Source organism: Peromyscus leucopus, chromosome 6, assembly GCF_004664715.2.
Source record: "Peromyscus leucopus breed LL Stock chromosome 6, UCI_PerLeu_2.1, whole genome shotgun sequence".
In the NCBI taxonomy this organism is placed as follows: Eukaryota; Metazoa; Chordata; class Mammalia; order Rodentia; family Cricetidae; genus Peromyscus; species Peromyscus leucopus.
Genome location: NC_051068.1, coordinates 78,917,672 through 78,940,536, shown reverse-complemented (window position 1 = coordinate 78,940,536; position 22,865 = coordinate 78,917,672). Strand labels below are relative to the sequence as shown.

Genomic DNA, 22,865 nt, shown 5'->3' with positions numbered 1-22,865 from the left:
TTTAAGTGTCGACGAATCCCAAAATGCAATGCAAATCTAGTATCTGAAGGATAGGAAATGGGAAAAAAAAAATGTCAGCAACAAAACAGCCTCCACAATCCTTTTTCTGCATAACAGACATACTTGCCTGGCTCTTGACAAAGAGTCACACCGAATGCCTTTTAACCATCTGAATGACAAAGGAAATATCTTCCTGGGTTTGTTGTTTCAGGCCAGGGAAGGGTATATAGTGAGCCCCTGTCTGTCACCCCCACAATTCCAATGGACCTACTCTCTTACTCTTCTCCTTGGTTTTCACTTTTTATTTCATTTTACTTTATGTGATTTTTTTTAAATGGCTTTTTAGCGGCATTGGGCAGTGAACATTTAACCAATTTACTCTATGAAAAATAAACACCACATACTCTAACATGGCCAGACCCTACAATCAAGGAAGTAAAACAGATTTCAACTGAAGTAAATGTGCAGATACCCATCAATGTGACAACCACCCCAATTCTACTATGACAACAGAAAAGAAGACAGGAGTTTTAACTGTCCATGTGGAATAAAGGCTGGTGACCCTCCCAGTATGTTTTTTGTTTTTTAAAAACTGGTTGCCTTGAGAGAGGATTGTGCATTCAGCCCAGGCTGACTTCAAACTCATACGTGGCTGAAGTTGGCCTCAAACTCCTGATTCTGCGTTTATCATACAAGTGCTGGAATTACAGGGTTTTTTTCTACACACTCAGTTTTGTATCAGTGTACAAAATGAACTTCACTAACATTCTCACACAACTTACTCACAGCTGTACCCCTATTCCAAAGAACTACTAAAAAGATGAATTAATCACCATTCTGCCTCCATGTTTTACACACATATACATGTGTGTTAAGAATCCAACTAAGCGCCGGGCAGGTGGTGGCACACGCCTTTAATCCCAGCACTCGGGAGGCAGAGCCGGCCGATCTCTGTGAGTTCGAGGCCAGCCTGGGCTACCAAGTGAGTTCCAGGAAAGGTGCAAAGCTACACAGAAAAACCCTGTTTCTCAAAAAAAAAAAAAAGAATCCAACTAAGAGAAAATGTGAGATTTCTTTCCTCCCTTCGCTCCCTCCTGAGTTCTGGCCTAGATCTATACATTCACAAGTTTTCCTTCTCTTGGGGCCCTAGATTTTTACTCAGTGAGACATGGGATGAGTAATTTCTTCTGTAATAGAGGTAAGCTGAGAAAGACCTCAGGTACCTGTTCTTAGAAAATATAGTTTTTACTTAAAAGTCTTATCTGAATATAAGCCTCTGGATTATTCTTTAAAAAAACATAGTGTAGAGGAAAAAAATCTTTGTTGTAGGGCATTTCACTCATGTCAGATAAAAACATTTTTACAAGCTAGGTTTCTTAAAAATTGAAGCAGGTAGATCTCTGAGTTTGAAGCCAGTCTGGTCTATAGAGCGAGTCCCAGGACAGCCAGGGCTGTTAACATGGAGAAAGCCTGTCTTGAAAACAAACAAAAACAAACAAACAAACTGTACCTACTGAATAATAAAAAGCTGTTTAACATGCTAGCAGATTTAAGTTTGCTAAATTTGGGTGCTCCAGGCATTAATTCCTTTTCCTTCATCTAAGCATAAAAGTTTTCCAAATACTACAAAGATGCTTTCATTTCAAGCAAGAATATTTACATATACGGAAAAACACCTACACACACAGAGCAGTGCTGTTACAAATCAAGCCCTGACTAGAACAGCAATACGTGCTGGACGTGGTTAAACTCTGAGCTTAGCTGCCAGCTAGGATTTGTCAATTAAAGACACTTCTAATTTTTAGTCATGAAGACTTGCCTCATCAAGTTAATAATACCTTTTCTACAGAATCAAGATTTAACTTAAGTAACTAAGAAGATTCACAAGTAAACTAATATAGTCCAAAATAGTTTTGGGGAAAAGAAATTCAAAAACCCAGAAACAGATTCAATACAATTTTATCACAACCATCATTTTACAACTAACATTAAAATTCTGATTAAAAACCCTCCATTTTACAGCAGCAGTTCTCTTCTATACACAGAAGGCCTTATCCCCAAAGGAAATTCCAGGACTAGACCCCTTTTGCCTAAAGTTCATTCAGAAAAAGAGAACATAGACACACACATGTTAAAATCCAGAGACTAAACCCAAAGAACAACAGTTTTTACGATTTTAATCTTACAGTGCGCAGTAGCCCCATCAGCTTAAATGTTAGTGCCTTCAAAGTGCCAGGGATCAGCAAACAGGCAAAGGAGTGATGAGGAAGTATGGACGCCCGGCACGCATAGGGTGCCGTGCCAGAAGCACCAGCACCCACTCGGGGGCTGGAAGCCTGGGTAGTGACTATAAAGCACCAGCACCCACTCGGGGGCTGGAAGCCTGGGTACGTGACTATAAAGCACCCGCAGAAGCGAACGGAGAGCGGGTGACCCAGGGAACAAGCTCCACATCACTACCTTCAAACGACAGGAGAAACAAGAGCTTTTTCATTGTCTTTGCCAGACATGGTCTCACCATGTAGTCCTGGCTGGCCTTTAATTCAGCGATTCATCTGCCCAAGTGTCTGGGCATAATTTTACACTGTTAATCCCAGCACTTGGGAGGCAGAGGCAGGTGGATCTCTGAGTTCTGAGGGCAGTTTGATCTACATAGTGAGTTCCAAAGACAACCAGAGTTACATAGTAAGACTCTGCCCACTCCACAAAAAAAAAAAAAAAAAAAAAAAAAAAAAAAAAAAAAAAAAAAAAAAAAAAGACAAAACAACAAAAAATTATACTAGCATGCTGGAAACATGGCTCAGTGGTTAAAAACACATACTGCTCTTGCAGAGAACCAGAGTTCACACTGGGTGGTTCATAAGCACTAGACTTATGGGACCTGAAGGGACCCACACTCACATGCACACTCTCACTCACACAGACAGAGGTTGGGAGGGATATGATGCATTTTAGTAAGCAAATCTAGAAAGCCAAAGCTGTATTCCAGTTCCCATGCCCTGGACTCTCTATAGAGAGGAGATACAAAGCCCTAGGAAATGGTAGTAATTCCCCTACACTCTCCATACCAATATGTAAAACAAACCCAACTCCCATTTCCTAAGGGGACAACAGCCAGTTTGTGAATGTAAAAGATATAGAAAGTAAGTGTCTGAAGTTCAATGTACATTACTAAGCACAAACTAGTCTTAGAAGCCAGGCGGTGGTGGCGCAAGTCTTTAATCCCAGCACTCAGGAGGCAGAACCAGGTGGATCTCTGTGAGTTCGAGGCCAGCCTGGTCTATAGTGAGATCCAGGACAGGCGCCAAAACTACACAGAGAAACCCTGTCTGGAAAAAGAAAAACAAACTAGTCTTAGGCTTCAAATCAGGCACTCAGATCCACAAAGCTGATTCAAAGTAGCCGTCTGCTATTATGGCAGCCTCCTGTTTATTTGTTTTGATCCAGCTTTTTGGCTTATAAAACAAGTGGGGGGGGGAGAGGGAGAGAGGGAGAGAGAGAGAGGAGAGAGAGAGAGAGGGAGGAGGGGAGGGGAGAGGAGAGAGAATGAATGAATGAATGAATGAATGAATTAGGCTGGGAGTGAATCTCAGCAGCAGAATGTATAACTTAACATGCACAGGGCCCTGGGTTTAGTCTCCAGCAGTTACTACCCTGCCTCCACCTCCCCTTTAAGAAAGAGGGGGTGTCAACTGAAGAATGGATTAAGAAAATGTGGTACATACACACAATGGAGTACTACTACTCAGCAGAGAAATTTGCAGGCACATGGATGGAACTAAAAAGTATCATCACGACTGAGGTAACCCAGACCTGAAGGACAAACATGGTATGTACTCACTCATAAGTGGAAACTAGATGTAAAGCAAAGAACAATCAGATGCAACCCACAGAACCAGGGAGGCTACATAGCAGGGGGGACCCTAGGCTGACGGTGGCTTATAATAAGTTTTGGTTTACTCAATCACTGGGCAAGCATCAGTGAAACATTTCACTATTAGGATAAGAATTTGTACTGTAGCAAGCTGATGATTTCATACTACATAAGTAACAGCACAAAAAGTATAAACTTGTCTCTGCAAACTTCTAGTTGCCTCTGCCTTCTGAAGACAGGGATTAAAAGCACACACCACCAAGCCCAGCTGATATGGTAATAGGACACTGTGGTGGTTTAGCTACTATGGAAAACAAAATGTAGATTAATAAAAATTCAGACTAGATTGCCATTGGATCCAACCATCATACTTCTAGAAGTCCACTTCTTTTTCTTTTTTGCCCCCTGTGGCTGGAGATACAGCCGTGGGTGCTGGGAACTGAACTCTTATATTTTTGGTTGTGAGCCTAGCCTTTAACGGCTGAGCCATCTCTCCAGCCCTAGAAGTCCACTTCTAAGAACAGGAATCTGATTGTCAAAGATATAGCTGTACTTCCACATGCTTTGCATCATTAGTCAAAAATAGGCAAGACACGGGCTGGTGAGGTGGCTTAGTGGGTAAGGGTACTTTCAAGCAAGTCTGCCCACCCCAGTTTGATCCCTGGAATCTTCAACAAGACAGTAAGCGAGCTGACTCCAAAGTGGTCCTCTGACTTCCACATGAATACTGTGGCACACAGGCCTGCACATACACAACATGCACACATCTATACAAATAACTTAAAAATTAAAACAGGCAAGACCTAAAAGCAATCTAAGTGTTCATCAATGGTACTACATTCAGTAGAGTAGTTCTGAGCTTAAATAAAAAAGAAAATCTGGTCATTTGTGACAATATGGAGAGCCCTCAAGGACACTTGCTGAATAAAACAAACCAGATCCAGAAAGGTGAATACTGTAGTTTTATGTGTCCGTTCAAGTGTGATACTGTTCTATCATGTGGGTAGCTTTCTGTAGAGGACTTATGGCTAAATATACTAGACCCTAGGCCAGCACTCAACCACTGAACCACATGCCCAGCCTTTAAATAGCCTTCCTAATTGCTGATGATATAAACCTTACACTATGTTGTCATTAAAAATAATTGCTGGATCTTTTATTAGGAATATACAATTTCTAAATGAGTACTTGACTTTCCTCAAATTAGAGTAATTATTAAACCACTTGCCTCCCTTCTACCCAATTGAGATTTCTAGGTGGCAGAGTGCTAATAGAGGAAGTACTAATATTATAATCACAAGAGGCTGAAGTAAGGATGTGTTTCTAATCTGCAAGGATTTCAGACCTGAGGCTCAATGACCTCTTTAGAGGTTCTTCCAACTGAGCTGTAGAAGACAAGGTTTGAATGAATTTGAAGTATACTTACTGATGTGAACCTACTGGGAAACAGGGCCAGAAAATCCAAGTCAAATTAAGATACCCATTTAATTGGCACAGACACTCTAAGTATTCTGCCTGAATTTGTAAGAATGACTCTATGTGGCCAAAGAACTTACTTAAGCTGTGATATCATAATTACATACAGAATCCAATGACAAGACCTTTCTGTTGTGTAGAATTATGGTCTCTGGCTAGCTCACCCTCACACGGGAACAGGGATAATGGAACCCAGAGGAATCCTTTCCCTAAGGAGCATCAGATTTCTGTGGCAGTTTGGTAAAACCTGTGGAACTCATCAGAATACTTTTAAACTGTAAATCCAGTCTCAGGAAGCTGAAGCAGGAAGAAAACCATAAATTTGAGGTCAGTGTAATGTGCATAGTGAGTTGAAGACCAGCCCAGGTTACAAAGTGACCCCATTCTTATAAAACAAGTAAAAAGAAAAGTAGATGTATAGATACATAAATTCAAAAGTAGAACTATCAAAATATTTTAATTGGACACTGTGAGGTACTAGTATAATAACCATAGTAATTTTGAAATGGTGACAATTTCAGTGTGCATTTAATAGTGGATAAAGTATGAGGTTTACTGGTATTTCTGAGTCACATGTACTGCTAACACATGGAGCCTACAACGACAGTTAAAATTCCAACAAATTAACAAACTCTACTGAATCCCACACACCTTGGAGATGAATCCTGCAGACTCTAAGTTTAAAATCTGATAGGACAGAGGGAAAAAAAACCCTCCCATAGGAAAACACAAGAGAAAATCAGGCAAAAGCATTGCTTTGGCTCTCAAAACTCAGTAACTGGGCTAACAGGATGACTCAAGAGGCAAAGGCACTTACCAGGAGCCTGACTGCGATGCCGAGAATCAACTCTTGCAAGCTGTCCTGTCCTCCACAGGAACCTCCAACACATACATAGTGGAAAGAGAGACTGACTGGAACACACACACACACACCCTCCTTTCTCTTTAAAGAAACAAATTTAAAATAATTTAAAACATTAAAAAAAGAAAACCTAGCCGGTTGTGGTGGTGCACGCCGGTAGGATTTGAAAAAGAAAACCTAGCAGGGAGGTGGTGGCACACACCTTTAATCCCAGCACTGGGAGAGGCAGGGGAATTTCTGAGTTCAAGGCCAGTCTGGTCTACAGATCGAGTTCCAGGCCAGCCAGGGATATATAGAGAAACCCTGTCTTGAAAAAAACAAAACAAAAAACCAAAAAGAAAACCTAACTCTAATTCAATAACTAAGTTAAAAGACCTTTGCTCTCCAAGACAGTTTACAAACACAACAGTGTCATGTTTTCTATTACAATTTTTTAAAATTTATTTAAATAGAAAGAATGTATGTGTGTGAAGGTATGTGGACACACTCCATGGAGGTCAGAGAACTGTCCAGAGCTGGGTTCTCTCCTGCCACCTTGTGGACCCAGGAATCAGGCCTGCAAAGAACTGCCTCTACCAGCTGATCCAAGTTTTCATTCCTTCAGTTATGTACTGGGTTCTAGCCTATTATGGTTTGGAAGCAAAGGTTCCCCACAGGTTCACGTATTTGAATACTTAGTCACCAGCTAGTTACACTGCTTTGAGAGGCTGAGGAATCTTTAGGTCAGACCTGGCTGGAGGAAGCTGCTCCTTAGGGGCAGGCCTGGAGGCCTGTAACCAGCTCTGCTTCCAGACTGGCCAAGATGTGAGCAAGCAGCCTCATGCTGCTGCCTTGATGTAATACTCAAAACCCGCTGAAATGAAGCCTTCCTCCCTCAAGCTGCTTCCTGTCAGGTATCTGGTCACAACTATGAGCAAAGTAACCGATACATACCCCAAGCACCCACCCCCACCCCAGGACTAATATAGGTAAAACAGAATCGGGGCAAAGACTTAGTTTTCAACCATCAGCTATGCAACTTAGAACATCAGAACATTTTTAAGTTCTCTGCAAAGGCTAAATCTGTCAAATCTAATTGAGTATTATAGGTTGTAATTAGCAATAGGGTAGTGTTGAAAACAGAAGAACTGGATCATGCTTGTTATTTATGGTCAGGGATACCCAAAGGCTCAGCCTTTGAAGCCCCCCTTCTTGTTACTGTGGTGAAGGTGAGCTCCTTCTGCGACTCTGGAGCGCTCAGCTTTGAAGTTCTTCTCTGCAAGACACTAGGGCTCACTCTACCATTCAGATCTACTGTAGATCTATGACCCTCACCATCCCCCAAAGAAAAAATTAAATCACAGAAAGAAAAGTGTCACTTTCTTAGATAAATTAAAGAACATACAGAATTCTGAAAGATTAGAACACTATGCTTAAGATGATTTAATTTACCAATCATGGTGGTGTACACCTTTGATCCCAGCCCACAGGATGCAGAGGCAGGTGGATTTCCAGACGCTAGACTGCTTCTGCACAGTGAGACTGACTCAAAGAAACTTAATACTCAGACAAATTAATATGGTAGAAAGTAGGAAACCATGAAAATGTGTGTTTACACATGGCTGTAGGTGCATGTACCTGTGGACGCCAGAGACCTGCACAGTTTCTATTGAGACAAGGTCTCTCATTTTGTCTGGAGCTTGCTCAGGTTAGGCAGGCTTGGAGAGAGCCTCTCAGATCTCAAGTTTCCACCTCTCCAGCACTGAGATTGAAGTGCGCACCCCTCCAGTTGGCTTGTTTTTCAATGTGTCTTTCAGAGACAGGGTCTCTGTGTGCAGCCCTGGCTGGCCTCAAGCTCACAGACCCGCCTGCCTCCCTCCACCTTCTGATTGCTGGGATTAAAGGCTCTAAGAGAAGGTCTCAAACACAACATGCTGCAGTGGGACCAACCCTGCCTGCCTGTGCTTTACTGTCCCTTCCTTCACACTGCACCTGTAGGAAAGGTGTTCTGGATAATAAATTAAAGTGCAATGAAATGACAGAATAGGCTGTGAGACAGAAGAAAGAGGGAAACCCATCACAGACTCCAAGCAGAAGTAGCAAACATGAAATATACTTCATCTCTCCTAACCCTTTACTCAGAAGTAGAAACCCGACCGCTCTTCAAGTCTGGCAATGAGCTCCCAATTAGAGGAAATACAAAGGACAGCAGGATACACAAAACTAGGCCATATTAAAACTATGCCATGAGCACAATTCATCAAAATCCCAAACGGGAAAGCTAGAAGAGAAGGGGCCTGTTTCCTTCAAATAAACTACTTAGATGAGGAACCTATAGATTTCACAGACATCAACTAAATATAACATACGACCCTGTTTGTATCCTTGATCAAGGTAATTGATTATTAAAAACAAGATCAATGAAAAAATATAAATAAAATTTGGAAAAATCTGAATATTGATGGGTATTTGATGATGTTAATTTTTAAAGGTAGGATAATGTGATTATGGATTTCTGAACACTATCTTTCAGGTAACTATGGATATAAAGCTGGGTTTGATCTAAAGCATTTCATAAACTAGGTGTGGCGGTGCACACCTACAGTCCCAGAGAGGCAAGAGTTCAAGGTCACCCTTGATACATGAGGTCCAGGTCAGCTTGGGCTATAAGACCCTAGATCTCAAAATTTAGTATATTAAAAAAATCTTTTACACTCAGGAGGCATAGGCAGGCGTATCTCTGTGAGTTCGAGGCCAGCCTGGGCTACAGAGTGAGTTCCAGGAAAGGTGCAAAGCTACACAGAGAAACCCTGTCTCGAAAAAACCAAAATACACACACACACACACACACAAAAATGTGTATATATCTTTTAGACCAGGTGGTGGTGGCACAAGCCTTTAATCCCAGCACTCTGGAGACAGAGGCAGGCAGATCTGAGTTTGAGGCCAGCCTGGTCTACAGAGTGAGTTGTAGGCCAAGGCACACAAGATAAAGCCTGTCCTGAAAAACCAATAATAAATAAATAAACTTCTATTTTAGAACTATATACCAAAATATTTAGATATGAAATAATTTCATCTAGGATTTGCTTCACAACAATCAATCATACACTGGGAAAAGTAGGTAGGGATAGCAATGAGTCACTAGCGGCTCAGCTTCTTATGAATTAAAATTTCCATACTAAACTGTAGAGAAGTGTATAGAGGAAACAAAGATATTTCAGCTTCACCAACAAAAAGACAAGAGGGCAGAAATAGCTCTGAATTTTATCCACAAGTTTTATAAGTTGGGCGGTTCTGGTGCAGTCACACTACCTCAATTGGTTAAAATGAAAATAAAACTTGTATTTGCTCCAGCTAGAAACCTGAGCCACATCCTTAACTCTACCCCTGGCTTCTCCAGTCTCCAACACCTAGTCCCCTACCCAAAACCTATCTGTTTTCCTCTCAAGGATTCCCACCAGGTATTCCCACATGGTCCCACTCTGAACCCCCTTGAGGTCCTTTCCATGACTTTCAACCATCTTCACAAGTATGATTCCAAACTGTTCATTCAGTCTCTTCCTGAGTCCTTAAAATGACTAAGGCCCTCCATCAGCTGACATTTCTATTCCCTCCCATTTTTTCTGACCTCTCTCTCTCTGTGCTTCAGTTTTTGGTGAAATTCTTTCAGCTTCTTTCTGCACAGCCCCCAGCACTGTCTGAAATCATGCCCTTTACCCCTGTCACCACCTATGGCTCCTGAGCGCCCACTCTTGTCAAACCTGGTTAAACAGTATTTCCTGAGCATCTCCTCTCACCTACACAACACAGTATTTGTTCCTATGGTAACTTCCCCTGAAACTCAGTAACTGCTTGCTGAGAGTACTTAACTATATCTGCTTTCCAGGTAGACTACAAACCCCAGGTAAGTGCTAGAATCCCATAACTGTTGAATCCTAAATTTCTCCATTCACAACTTTCAGTTTTCCTTGCATCCAAGCTTATATTCCCCAGTCCAAAAACAGTCAAGTTGGCATTTTACAGGGACAGGTACCTTAAATGGAGTGCATACTAGGAAGTGGACTCAAGTGCAATGGGAATGAGGATTTTAGAAGTTGGGAAAATACTAATCGAACACTATTTTTTGCTTGAGTTTACAGGTATCCATAATCACTCCGCCACACTCCTGCCCTTAATCTGTTTAGGGATTATTATGTAAATCCACAGCTAAATCTTTAAAATGCTCCTCAAAATAAGAGCTTGCATATTTAACAAGGTCACTGTAAGCTGATAAAGCAACAGTACCTACTTAAATTCACAATGAAATTACTGAAATACACTCAATTAGAAAAGTAATCCCGAGGAGAGAGATGGCTCAGTGTTTAAGAGCACTGGCTGATGTTCCAGAGGAACCGGGTTCAATTCCCAGGTCATCCCATGTCCGATCTCGCCAGGATTGAAAAAAATAAATTAATTAATCCTAGGATGGGTGTGGTGGGGCACGCCTTTAATCTCAGACTGGGGAGGCAGAGGCAGACGGATCTCTGCATGAGAGGCTAGTCTGGTCGACAGAGCGAATTCCAGGGCAGCCAGAGATATAGAGAAACTCTGTCTCTAACCCCCCACCTACACACACCAAAAATAAATAAATCACAGTCTAAAGTCTTGGATTATTGGTCATTTCTTATGCTAACTGGAAGCTAAGGTTGTAAAACTTGGATATTTTTACTTTGTTTTGAGAAGGGTCTCACTATGGAATGCCTATACCTACCTGTACACCTTGGATTTAATTTATGAGGCCACAAAGTGAGACCCTATCTCACACACGCGTCGCCAAAGACTTGGATTTAGGAGCACCTTTTAGCAACTAACTAAAATAAGTAAGCAGATACAGTCTCTCTTGCCTTATTCAGCTGGCAGCTGAGATAAAAAAAAAAAAAAAAAAATCAACCCTGCTTGACTTAGTTCCTATCCACCCTTGCCCAAACTCTGAAACACTTACTAATCTTACACGTCATCGTGTACTCATTTTGTTACAAAACCAGAATTTTTTTTTTTTCAATGCTGGCGATCAAATTTTGGGGCCTCCGGTATGGTATTCTACCACTGAGCTACACACCCCGAGGCTATGTTGAATAATGCCTGAAGATTTCAAAATTAGTTGTGGTTAATTAAAAAAAAAAAAAAGTAGCTTGTCACTGTGTAACTACTAGCAGGAGACGCCCGGTTTATAACGAGCCACTGGAAAACGGGAAAAGACTGAAGTAGTAACACGTGCGTTTCCTGGTTGAGTGATCAGAACTAGTTTTCGCAACTGCAGATTGCACCAAATACGCCACCATAAAGAAAGGCAAAAATGCACTCGGAAGAAGGATGTACTTAGCACAGAAAGCGAGCGTCTGACCAAATGTAACGCTATTTAAGTCTCCTCTCCAGGGATGCCTTAAGACCCCCGTGCCCGCCGGCAGACGCACAGAAGCCACAGGTTGGACCACAAAGAGCCCCTAACCCGCCCCTTCCTCAGAGTTCCCTCGAACCCCGCAGGCTTGTCACGGCGGTCGGCAATGCAGCTAGCTCCTCACAGCACTCCAGCAAGCCACCAGGTGGGACACCGATGGGCAGGCGGGGGAGGCTGGGCGGGCATGCCACGAGTCCTAAATAACTCCCGCCCCAGTCCCTTCCCTCCGAGCAGAAGGCGGCAGGAGTGCACCACGTGAACCGGCCTCAGGTCGTCCCTCTTCCGATCTAAGCATCTCTCCAGGCGCCTACGGTAGACTGGGCTGGGAGCGTCTCTCACAAGGTCACCGGGCACCATGACCCGACTCCCGCAGCCCGGCGTGGCCACACCTGACCGCGGGCCCGCGCCGCGCGGTCCGGCCGGGCGAGACGCAGTACCCAGCACCTTAAGGTCCCCTTCACCCACGCCACGCCACGTTCCGGGACCATGCGGCTCCGCGCGCCCAGGATGCCCTCTGCCGGGCCGCCCCCCCCCCTCCCCCGACCCGGGGACGAAAGTCTCCGCGTGCCCGCGGGACTCCACGATCCCACCGGGGGCCACCAAGGGCACCGCGGAGTCGGTGCGGCGCGCTGCCGGCTCAGCCCCCGACTAACCGTTATGTGCCTCGCGGCGCCCGGAGTGTGCTGGTGACGCGGCGGCGCGGGCCGCAGCTCCTCGGAGCCCCGGGTCCTGCTCGCGTCCCTTGCCGCCGCCGCCGCCGCCGCCGCCGCCGCTGCCGCCGGGTTCGTTGGCTGCGGCACCCACACGGCGGACCAGTCACGTCGCTGCTCGCCACTTTGTCTGGCGGGGCAGGCGCGGCTGCCTTATAACCCGCGGGGGCCGGAGCATGCGCACAGGGGGTGGAGTCGGCCTTCCCGGCCGCCGCCCCCTCCCTGCCATACAGACACCCGCCTCGGCATCTCGCGCCTCTCTCCACGCCGTCGGCGGCTGCGCGCGCCCGCCCGCTCGGCCACGCGCGCCCCGCCCGCGCCCCCTCCCCCGCCACGTGACCCGGCCCCGGGAGCCCCCCGCACGGCCCCGGGGCGCTTTCCGGGGCTCGGAAGGGTAACTGCATGTCGCGCGTGCCCGGGACGCCATCGCGGGCCTCACCCCTCGGGCTCTGCAGGAGAGAAGGGAAAGGCTGCCCCGAGGCCGGCCCAGAGGTGCGGAGGATGATGGACGGGCGGAGTCGAGGGGACTGGCAGCGTTTGAATGGACGCGGTGCGGCTCGCACGCTCGGTGGACTCCAACCCGGCCGGGTTCGGAGACCCGAGGAAGTTGCTGGAACGCTCCGGGCCTGTTTCCTCGCGCTAAACCCGCGACTGTGGAGGCGCTAGGAAGTTTAAGGTGCAGTTTTACGCAAGTGTCTCGTCACAGAGCCTGACTTGTGGCATTTGATGAACGCTGAGTTTAAAAGGACGAGTCGGTCGGGAGAGACTGGCCCTGGGGCGGAGGGTGTGCACGTCGGAAGCGCCGAGGGGAGCACGCTCGCAGGCCTGGTTTCTATGGACACTGAATTTGGGGGACGGGATGGAAGTATAGCAAGTGGAGTTGGGACCGATGCATGCTAGGCACTGCACCAGAATTAACTTGCATGACCCTCACAACCTTATGAGGTAGGTTCTTCTAACTAAGAAGATTTTGTAAATAAGGAACCCCGGGCTTCACGAGGTTGACTGGCAGAAGTCACCACGCTAGGAAGTGGCCAGCACTTAAAAGTCAAAACTACAGAGCCTGGTGTGTCACGGGAGCCATTTTTGATTCTTCACTAACCCCAGATACCAAAATCCCTTGAAGAGGTAAATTAGTATTTTGGGGGTAGGGAGGTGTTTCAAGACAGTGTTTCTCTGTAGCTCTGGCTGCCCAGGAACTCTGTAGACAAGGCTGGCCTCGAACTCGAGATCCTCCTGCCTCTGCTTTGGGAGTGCTGGCATTAAAGTCCTGCACCACCACACCCGGTTTCTCGCTCTGTAGACCAGGCTGGCCACGAACTCACAAGAGATCTGCCTGGCTCTGCCTCCGAGTGCTGGGATTAAAGGTGTGTGCCACCACCGCCCGGCCAAGAAAATTTTTTTTGAAGATTACTGCATACCAGAACCCTGCTTTCCTCCTCATGTGCCCTCCAGCCTCTCCTCACCTACACTCACTTTTCCTAACTCTCTGAAATAGGCTCTGTGGTTTCTCTTGTGAATGATGAACCAGAGATTGAAGAGAAGCTGCCATGTGCTGTCACATACCTTCTCTCAGTAAGAAATGTTAGGTAGGCTCCAGTCTGAAATCCACTGACAAGTACTGCTTATGAGCAGTAATTGGCCTTTTATATCCGATAAAAGAGTAGAAGGGGTGGGGTTGGGGATTTAGCTCAGTGGTAGAGTGCTTGCCTAGCAAGCACAAGGCCCTGGGTTCGGGCCTCAGCTCCAAAAAAGAGTAGAAGGGTAAAGCTTTTCAGATCATTGGGGCGGTTAGAACTTAAAACATCGGTGCTTGAGGATTGTTTAAGGCTAGGATGTTCAGTGGTACCATATTTAATTTTTAGGAGTCTGGGGGTGGTACTTGGAGCATTCTGATGGTAAGTGTTCAGGGAGATGGTTTGAAAAGGTGAACTAGAAGCCGGGCGGTGGTGGCGGTGGTGGCGCACGCCTTTAATCCCAGCACTCGGGAGGCAGAGCCAGGTGGATCTCTGTGGGTTCCAGGCCAGCCTGGGCTACAGAGTGAGTTTCAGGAATGGCACAAAGCTACACAGAGAAACCCCGTCTCGAAAAACCAAAATAAATAAATAAATAAATAAATAAATAAATAAATAAATAAGAAAAGGTGAGCTAGAGAAATGGGAAGAATCTGGAGTTTTGTTGTTGTTGCTTTATTCTTGAGGCAGGGTCCCAACACCCTGTGCTGGCCTCAACCCCTACCTGTGTGGCTGAGGACGCTCTTACATCTGTGCTTCTCTCTACCTCCCACCCTGGGATCGCAGGCATGCACCCGATTGCCGGTGTGAATTTATAAGGGTATGCACTATGGAATGTGGTGGGAAGCAGAGTGGTACATTCACAGTATAAACCTGGAGCATCTACCTTTGATGCTTGTACTGTGCCCTTAGGCAAGGCAAACCTCATTCTCCACTCTGTACAAGAAAGATAATACCCACCTCATATAACCTACCTCAGGGTTCCTATGACAATACAGTTAAACAATTTTTACTCATCCCCCCCCACCGCCGATGATGGAGGTAAGTGCTCCTCCACTACTGAGCTTTATCTCCAGCCCGTTTATTTTTTTTTTCTTATTTCACTTATTTTTTTCTTCATTGAAAAAATAATCTTTTGAAAACTCTGCTTTTTCAAGGCGATGGATGGAGCTTAAAGAAGCACAGTACTGGGGCTGGAGAGATGGCTTGGAGGCTAAGAAGTACAGTCCTTGTCTAATGTGCATGAGGCCCAGGGTTGGGTCCCTAGCACCACCCAAATAAGGAAAAAAAGGTGTGGTGGTGTACACCTTTCATGTCCCCAGCCCTCTGGAGACAGAGGCAAGCAGATCTGTATGAGTTTGAGGCCAGCCAGGTCTATATAGTGAGATCCAGGACAGCCAAGGCTAAATAGTGAGACCCTGTCTCCAAATAAATAGATAGATAGATAGATAGATTTCCCCAGCCCATGCTCCCCGGAAGTGACACTAGTTAAATGCAATGGGGCACCAAAACAAAATAGACAGGAAAGTTACAAAGAAAGTATTCAGCAGGAGGGGCTGACAGAGGTTGGTGAAGGGGGAATATGATCAAAAGTATATTATAAGGACTTTATGAAAGAATAAATGGATTTTTTTTTCCATAAAACTAATCCTAAACCCTGAAGGCCCCTCACTTGACTAGCCCCCACTTCCAAGGCACTGAGCAGGATCATATTCTTGTTACATAATTTTGTTTTCTGAGCGAGCTATCAAAATTCTAGACACCTCAGACCCTGTAAAACCTGGATGGGGCAGAAAGGGACTTAATGTTCTGAGTCGAGTCTAGGCTTTGGAATCACAATTGCTATCTGGGCAATTAATTAACTGAACTCTGGCTTCAAATCCCTTCCCAAAGTAAGTTAAAAGATAAATATTGAGAAGCCTGAGCTAAAAAGTGATCAGTAAATCTTTCAAAAGTCCTCCATCTATGAATGAATATTTTTATTTTTAATTAAACTTGTGTAGAGTGTGTGTGAAGGCTAGGGAACAACTTTTGGGAATCAATTCTCTCAGTGTGTGAGACCTGTGGGCATTGAACTCAGATTGTCAGGCTTGCCAACAAGTTCCTTATCTACGGAGCCATCTTGCTGGCCCATGAATTAATATTACTATTTACAAGATGCATAGGAGGGGAAGATCAGAAGGACTACGGGAGGCTGAACATGTAGCTCAGTGGTCGAGCACTTGTGTATCATGCACAGGGACTTTTATGTGATATCCAGCACTCCAAACAACAACCAAAAAAAGGCAAAGCAAACAATAGGGCAGGTGATTTGGAGAAAACAATGGGATAATACCAATTAAAGTCCTTGTTCTAATTTAAGCCATGACATATTGAGGAAATAAACTGAGAAACAGATTCAAAAATTTAAAGCTAGAGAACACTACGCGCTTCCTCCAGACGCAGGTGGATAACAGCCTGGGTGAGTCTCCACCTCACCAGGAAACTACTGAAGTTCCTGTGCGATCAAAGACTTTTACAAGAACCTGATGGATGGAGAGGACAAAGCCCATGGCAGCTGTGAAGGCCCTGACATTGTGTCTGACAAATTAATACTGTCTGCTGGTCATGCATCTATTGAAAAAATAAATAAATAAATAAAATAGAGAGAGAACATACTCTTTTCTGTTACATCAGGACCAGTAAAGGCCATGCTGAATGGGACAGGTCGGTTTGCCAACAATGAAACCAGTGAGGTCAGTTTTAGAGAAATTCCCTTCCCATGTGCTGTCCAAAGTACCCGTGTATTTTACTTACAAGGTCTGCCACATGAACAGTACTGAGATTTCCCAACTGCACCGGAACTGCTCATAACTGTGAACTTATTAGATGGTTAAATAAATAATAGTAAGATTTCAAGGTAAGAGTTACAACTTCATAAATTACTGACAGCATAAGAAGTGTGAAATCGAAAAATACTGACAATGTACTTTATCTGGAGAGGAAAAAAATCGTAGCATTTTCCTCTGGAAATTTGGAACTACTTAACTTACATTCCCTCAATTCTGCCACTTTTTTGATATAGAAAACAGGAAGTTCCTATTACCCCATTTTACTAACAATAACAATACAGTAAAGGATTCTTTTAAACACAGCTTATTCAGCCAAGAACACACCCCACACAATTTATAATTAATACGGAAAATGAAGTTTGCAAATACCAGGCCAAATAAACACTCCAGTGGCCATATTTATAAAAAGTGATTGGTAATTTTTGGAAACATCTACAAGTGTTTGTGAATAAACGTTATAATTTGTCTTTGTAAAAGTATGAAAGTGGGAGAGATGGGGAGGGGCAGAGCGTGTAGTTGGATAGAGCTGAACCATGTGTGGAACAGGAGCTGGCTAAGCGAACACTGGACATGCTCATCTTGAAGACCCTCTAAAGTTTCAAACATTCTCGTTCCAAGCATCCTCATCTAGGCGCTTGTGAGTCAGCTGTGGTCCTGCTGCTTCCCAAAGCCTTCCTCTGGGTCTCTAAAGTGTTTTGAAGGGGAACTCAGTCACAATAAGGTGTGCTCAAGGCCTGCTCTGAACGCTGAATTCTCCTCAGCTCTTGCTATTTTGAATCTTTTATCACCAGCTTGCACCAGTTCAGCATCCTGATCTGCTGCTTCCCCGGCTTCCTGCTCACAGGAGATAATTCGGTCAAATTAGTTTGACAGAAAACAAATTGCCTGCCATAAAAATTTCTTCAATGTGACAAAGTAGTAAACACTTACTTACAACACTTTTCAGTATGGGTGCCTGGGCAAAAATGCTTCGTTTGTGCTGAGGGGTCCTGGTGGTTTGGTGGGCACACGGGAGTATGCCCCTACACTGATATAGTTGTCAAAGAATCATATGGTATCTGTTTTCTACGTTTTTTTTTTTTTTTTACATTCAGGCAAAACACCCATATGCATACAAAAATAATTTTAAAAATGATAAAAAAAAATGCATGAGTATAAGTTGCCATCTGTAGCTATTAATACCAGAAGAGAAAATGCAGAGTTTGAGGCCATCTTAGTAAGCTTCTTGGTAGGGCCAAACAACCATTATGAAAACTGTTGACCATGAAACCTGCTTTTAACACCAGAAAGTCACTAGTGGCTCCTGCCTCTTCCCCATCTGAATTAGTAGTAGTGTGAGTCTAGGCACCCAAGTTGGAGGCAGAGATGTTGGACATGGATTTTGAACTTAATTTTAAGGTCGCCTATAGGGCTGGAGGTATGACAGTAGTAGAACACTTGCCTAGCATTTATGAGGCCCTGTGTTCCATCCCTAGAACCACAATAAAAAAAATGATTTGTGGTGCCATGTGAGAGCCCCAAATCTTCCATGAGGTCTGGCACAGCATATTACCTGTAACACCTGTATCTAGGTGAGGTTCAGAAGCTATCAGACCTACAGTGTAGCTTTTCCTGTCTCTACATTTTTCAAGTCCTGGGTTATAGCCAAGCATGTACCTATGATCCCAGCAGTCTTGGAGGCAGACACAGGAGGTCACAGCACCTGGGCTATACACAGTGAGACCCTGCCTATAAATAAATAGCTTCAGATGTTGTGCCTTTATTTGCTCTGATATGGGCACCTTTTTGTGGTCTTACAGTATGGCATCCCTCTTTGGGTAGAAATGTAAAGGTTTCCCCATTATAGTAAATGCTCTTATCATTCAGTGAACCACGTTCACACAGAACAGTTTGGTACGTAGAAGGTGGCACTTTATGGTGCTGATTTAGAATTATGAGCTGGGGACTAGGTCCAGCCAGAAGGCTCAGTGAGTGAATCGTTTGCTGTGAGAGTCTGACCACCCAAGTTTAATCCTCAGAAACTGTTAAGATGGCAGGAGAGAATCCTCTCCACAAAATTGTCCTCTGGCCTACAAGTTTGTGCCATGGCACCACACACACACACACACACACACACACACACACACACTATACATGCATCAATTTTTTTTTTTTTTAGAAAGCTGAGGTGGGGCATAAATTGGCAAAGTGCTGCCGTGCACATATGAGGACCTAAGCTTGCCTCTCTAGCACCCATGTAGCGGGGTGTGGTTTTGGACACACTTGTACTGGGGAGGTAGAGATGGCATGATCTCTGGAGCTCGTTGGTTACCTACTCTTGCTCAGTCTGTGAGCTCTGGGTTCTAATTCTGTCTCAAAACATAAGGTGGAGAGTAGCAGAAAAGACAGTCAATATTGTCCCCTGGCTTCATTCAGCATGTACTGGCATACACATACATACACACACTCACAAAAGACTGGGGCCTGCCTCACTGGCAGAAAAGGGGCCTCTGCCAGAGTGCTGCCTATTCCTGGAGAACATTTATATTCGGTATGTATCAGTACATTACTTATTCCTAAAGTTTATACAAATCGAAAAGCCTGAAGGGCCATGAAAAAACAATCTGTCAGCCCAGTATAAGCTAATGATAGATGATCAATGTGAGGAGGGAGAACCCACCAAAGCCTCTAGGCATCCAAATTCAGATGTTTAAAGGGCACTACATGAAGTCCATGTCGTATTTAATAATTTTTTTTTAAATTCAAAAGATAGCACTTAGAGGTAGAGACTGAGATCAAGAGTTCAAAAAGGGAGGCCAGTGAGATGTCAGCAGGTAAAGAGCTTGCTGCCAAGCCTGACAACCTGATTTGAATTCTCAGGAACCCATAGGGTGGAAGGAAAGAACAGACTCCTGTAAATTATCTTCTGACCTCTGTGTGCTAAATAAATGTTTAACAAGCTTTGGTTCGGTTTTTCAAAATAAAGGAAGAAGCCAAAAACTTGTAAGACTCAGTTTTTGGATTGTTTTGTTTTGTTTCACACTGGGTTTTTTTTTTTGTAGCCCTGGCTGTCTCTGAACTTGCTTCGTAGACCAGGCTGGCCTCCTGAATGCTGGGATTAAAGGCATGTGCCACCCACCATGTCTGGCCCTTGTTTTTAATCAGTATAAAGGAGAAACACAATGCAGGATGTGTGTGTGTGTGTGTGTGTGTGTGTGTGTGTGTGTGTGTGTGTGTGTGTGTGTGTTGGGGGCAGGGTGGAGGGGCAGTGCAGACTGAGAAATGGGCAAGCAAGTTCAGAGAGTGGGCCAAACAGTATTGCAGTAGACGGATTTATCCAGTGAAGCTCTTTGATTTGGTGTTTAGAAGGCAGACAAAAAGGTGCTTCCTCTGCAAAATATCTTCAGTGGTACCTGTGGTGACTTGAAAGGTCTCCAAGGAGAAGCCTAATCTTAGAACAGGGATCATAGTAACAAGACTTGGCAATCGCTCCTTCCCCGCGTGGAGAGCTTTTCATTGTCACCTTTGGCAGATCAGGACTCAAATAAGAATAGTTCTTTTACAGCTTCATGCATAGTGCTCCCCTGAAAAAGACTCGTGCTTCCTTTGGTCGCCATGGCTACACTTCATCTTTTGCACTAGAATGACCCTGACTCCATAGCCAAAGGGACATTTTTTTTCTCTCTCTCTGGTGTCTTAGAACACTTGGTCTCAGGCCAAAAACTTAAGGAGAGCCATTTAGTGTCCTGTCAAAGTGCACATTCCTCCTATGGGCTGCCACTTTTTTTTAAAGATAGGATCTTATGTATCCCAGGCTGGCCTCAAGTTCACTATGTTGCCAGATATAATCTAGAACAGCAATTCTCAACCTGTGGGTCTTGACCCCTTTGGAGGTCAAATGACCCTTTCATAGGGGTTACCTATGACCATTGGAAAACACAGATATTTGCTTTAGGATTCGTAACAGTAGCAAAATTACAGTTACGAAGTAACAAAAAAAATAATTTTATGGTTGGGGTCACCCCAACATGAGGAACTGTATTAAAGGGTTGCAGCATTAGGAAGATGGAGGACCACTGACCTAGAACTTCTGATTGCCCTGCTTCTATCTCCTAAATGAATGGATTACAGGCACGCACCACTACGTCCAGTTTCTTTTTTATTTTTTTAACCACCTCTAATTTAACAGAAAGAAGCTGAGATATCTTGTAGCAATAGAATTCCCTTTGTTCTCTGTACTACCTACAGCTTGTCTAAGTCTAGAGTGTAATCTCCGAGCTCAGAATACTTTGGCTAGAGTTACTATTTTTCACCACTCCTGAATTCCACCCATATGTACACAACCTCATTATTTTGCCTTCGTACACTAGCCACAGCAGGTACTAGAATTAAATTCTGGAGAAATTACATACTGTGCCAGCGGCCAATGAGAGGAAGAAAACCATAAATGGCAGACAAGCCATGTGTCTGTGTAGCCAAGTAGAGCACTAGGTATGACCGTCTCAGGCTGTGTCAGGCTCAGACAGGTTAGATAACGGTGTTTGTTTTTATTTTCAATGAAAAGATTAGTAAAAGTGGACCTTTCTAACTCTATCCTCTGTACCCTTTCTATTTCAGTAGTCATTTGATCAGCTCAGACAAGACCACACCATGAAACAGCCAAATCTGTTTTAACTGCGACACAATAGCACATAATTCAGGCTGTGAGAGCTACCAAGACCACTGACAACCAGTGGAATGAAGGATGGATACCGGGAATTACTCTGGGAACTCCCAGTCCCCGCAGCCATAAAGCTAAATAAAGGCCTTCTACAGAGAACCTAGAACAGTCTTGTCCTCCAAGAGTCATAGTGTATCACCAAGTAGTCTTATGCTCAATCATAAATTGAATAATTTTTTAAGTAAAATGCTATAGAGGGGAGATTTAAACATAGGCCTGCTTGACTCAGTTTATACTAGGCTTTTATTTCTTTATTTCTTAATTTTTTTTTCTGGAGCTGAGGACCAAACCCAAGGCCTTGTACTTGCTAGGCAAGCGCTCTACTACTGAGCTAAATCCCCAACCCCAGGCTTTTATTTTGAAACAGTCTTGCCCTGTAGCCCAAGCTGATTTTGAACTCTTGTCTCCTGTCCCAGCCTCCTGAGTAGGATTACAATTATGTACCACCACTAAGCTTTTTTTCAAAAAATGCTGTTGCTGGGCGTGGTAGCACACACCTTTAATTCCAGCTCTTGGGAGGCAGAAGCAGGTGGATTTCTGTCAGTTGGAAGACACCCTGGTCTACACAGCAAGTCTGAGTAAGAACTTAAAAAAAAAAAAAAAAAACCAATAATAATAATGATAAATAAACAGTTGCTATGTAACTAAGGCTATCCTGAAAATTGCTGTTTGTTGTCCAGCTCCCTCTTGCTCGGCCTCCCCAGTTTGGGGACTACAAGTGTCTACCACCACATTTGGTTATTTTTATTCATTTATTTTGTTCAAATTCTTTGTCATAGGAAGAAATGGAGATTTGGAAAATAAGGAAAATGCAGGCATGTTTCATAGTCCCACCCTTCAGCCTTTTGGCTTCCATGTGTTCTGTTTCTTTGCAGAAAACTCGTCTTCCTAAATTGGAGGTCTAGCTCAGTGGTTGAGGTTAGTGTTGTCAGTCTTACGTGCTCTGGATTCACCTGGGCAAAGACTCACATTGAGGGCTGGGCGGTGGTGGCACACGCCTTTGATCCCAGCACTCGGGAGGCAGAGCAAGGAGGATCTCTGTGAGTTCGAGGCCAGCCTGGTCACCAAAGGGAGTTCCAGGAAAGGCGCAAAGCTACACAGTGAAACCCTGTCTTGAAAAACCAAAAAAAAAAAAAAAAAAAAGAAAAAAAGAATCACAATGAGAGGTTGTAAGATCACATTGGTCTGGGGTGGGTTACCTTGATTATGTTAGTTGAGGTGGGAAGGCCCATCCACTGTGGGTGGCACCATTCCTGGGCAAGGGATCCTGGACTGTCTAAGAGTGAGCTGAACACTAGCATGTGTGCATTGGCTCACTCTTCTCTGCTCTTGACTGTGGATGTGATGTGACCAGCTGCTGCCAGTTCCTGCCACCTCAACTTCCCACAGCGATGGACTGTCACCTGGAACTGTGAGGCCAATAAACCTTTTCTTAAGTTGTTTTTGTCAGAGTATTTTATTTCAGTAACAGGCAAAGAAA

The 22,865-nt window shown here is 44.3% G+C and overlaps 1 long non-coding RNA gene across 1 annotated transcript; it reads left to right on the top strand.

The window, feature by feature from the left end:
- Positions 1–12,663: 12,663 nt before the first annotated feature.
- Positions 12,664–21,491, top strand: LOC119088208. The gene is made up of 2 exons (XR_005091823.1): positions 12,664–13,286; positions 21,283–21,491. It is a non-coding gene; the product is annotated as an uncharacterized LOC119088208 (long non-coding RNA).
- The last annotated feature ends 1,374 nt before the right edge of the window (positions 21,492–22,865 follow it).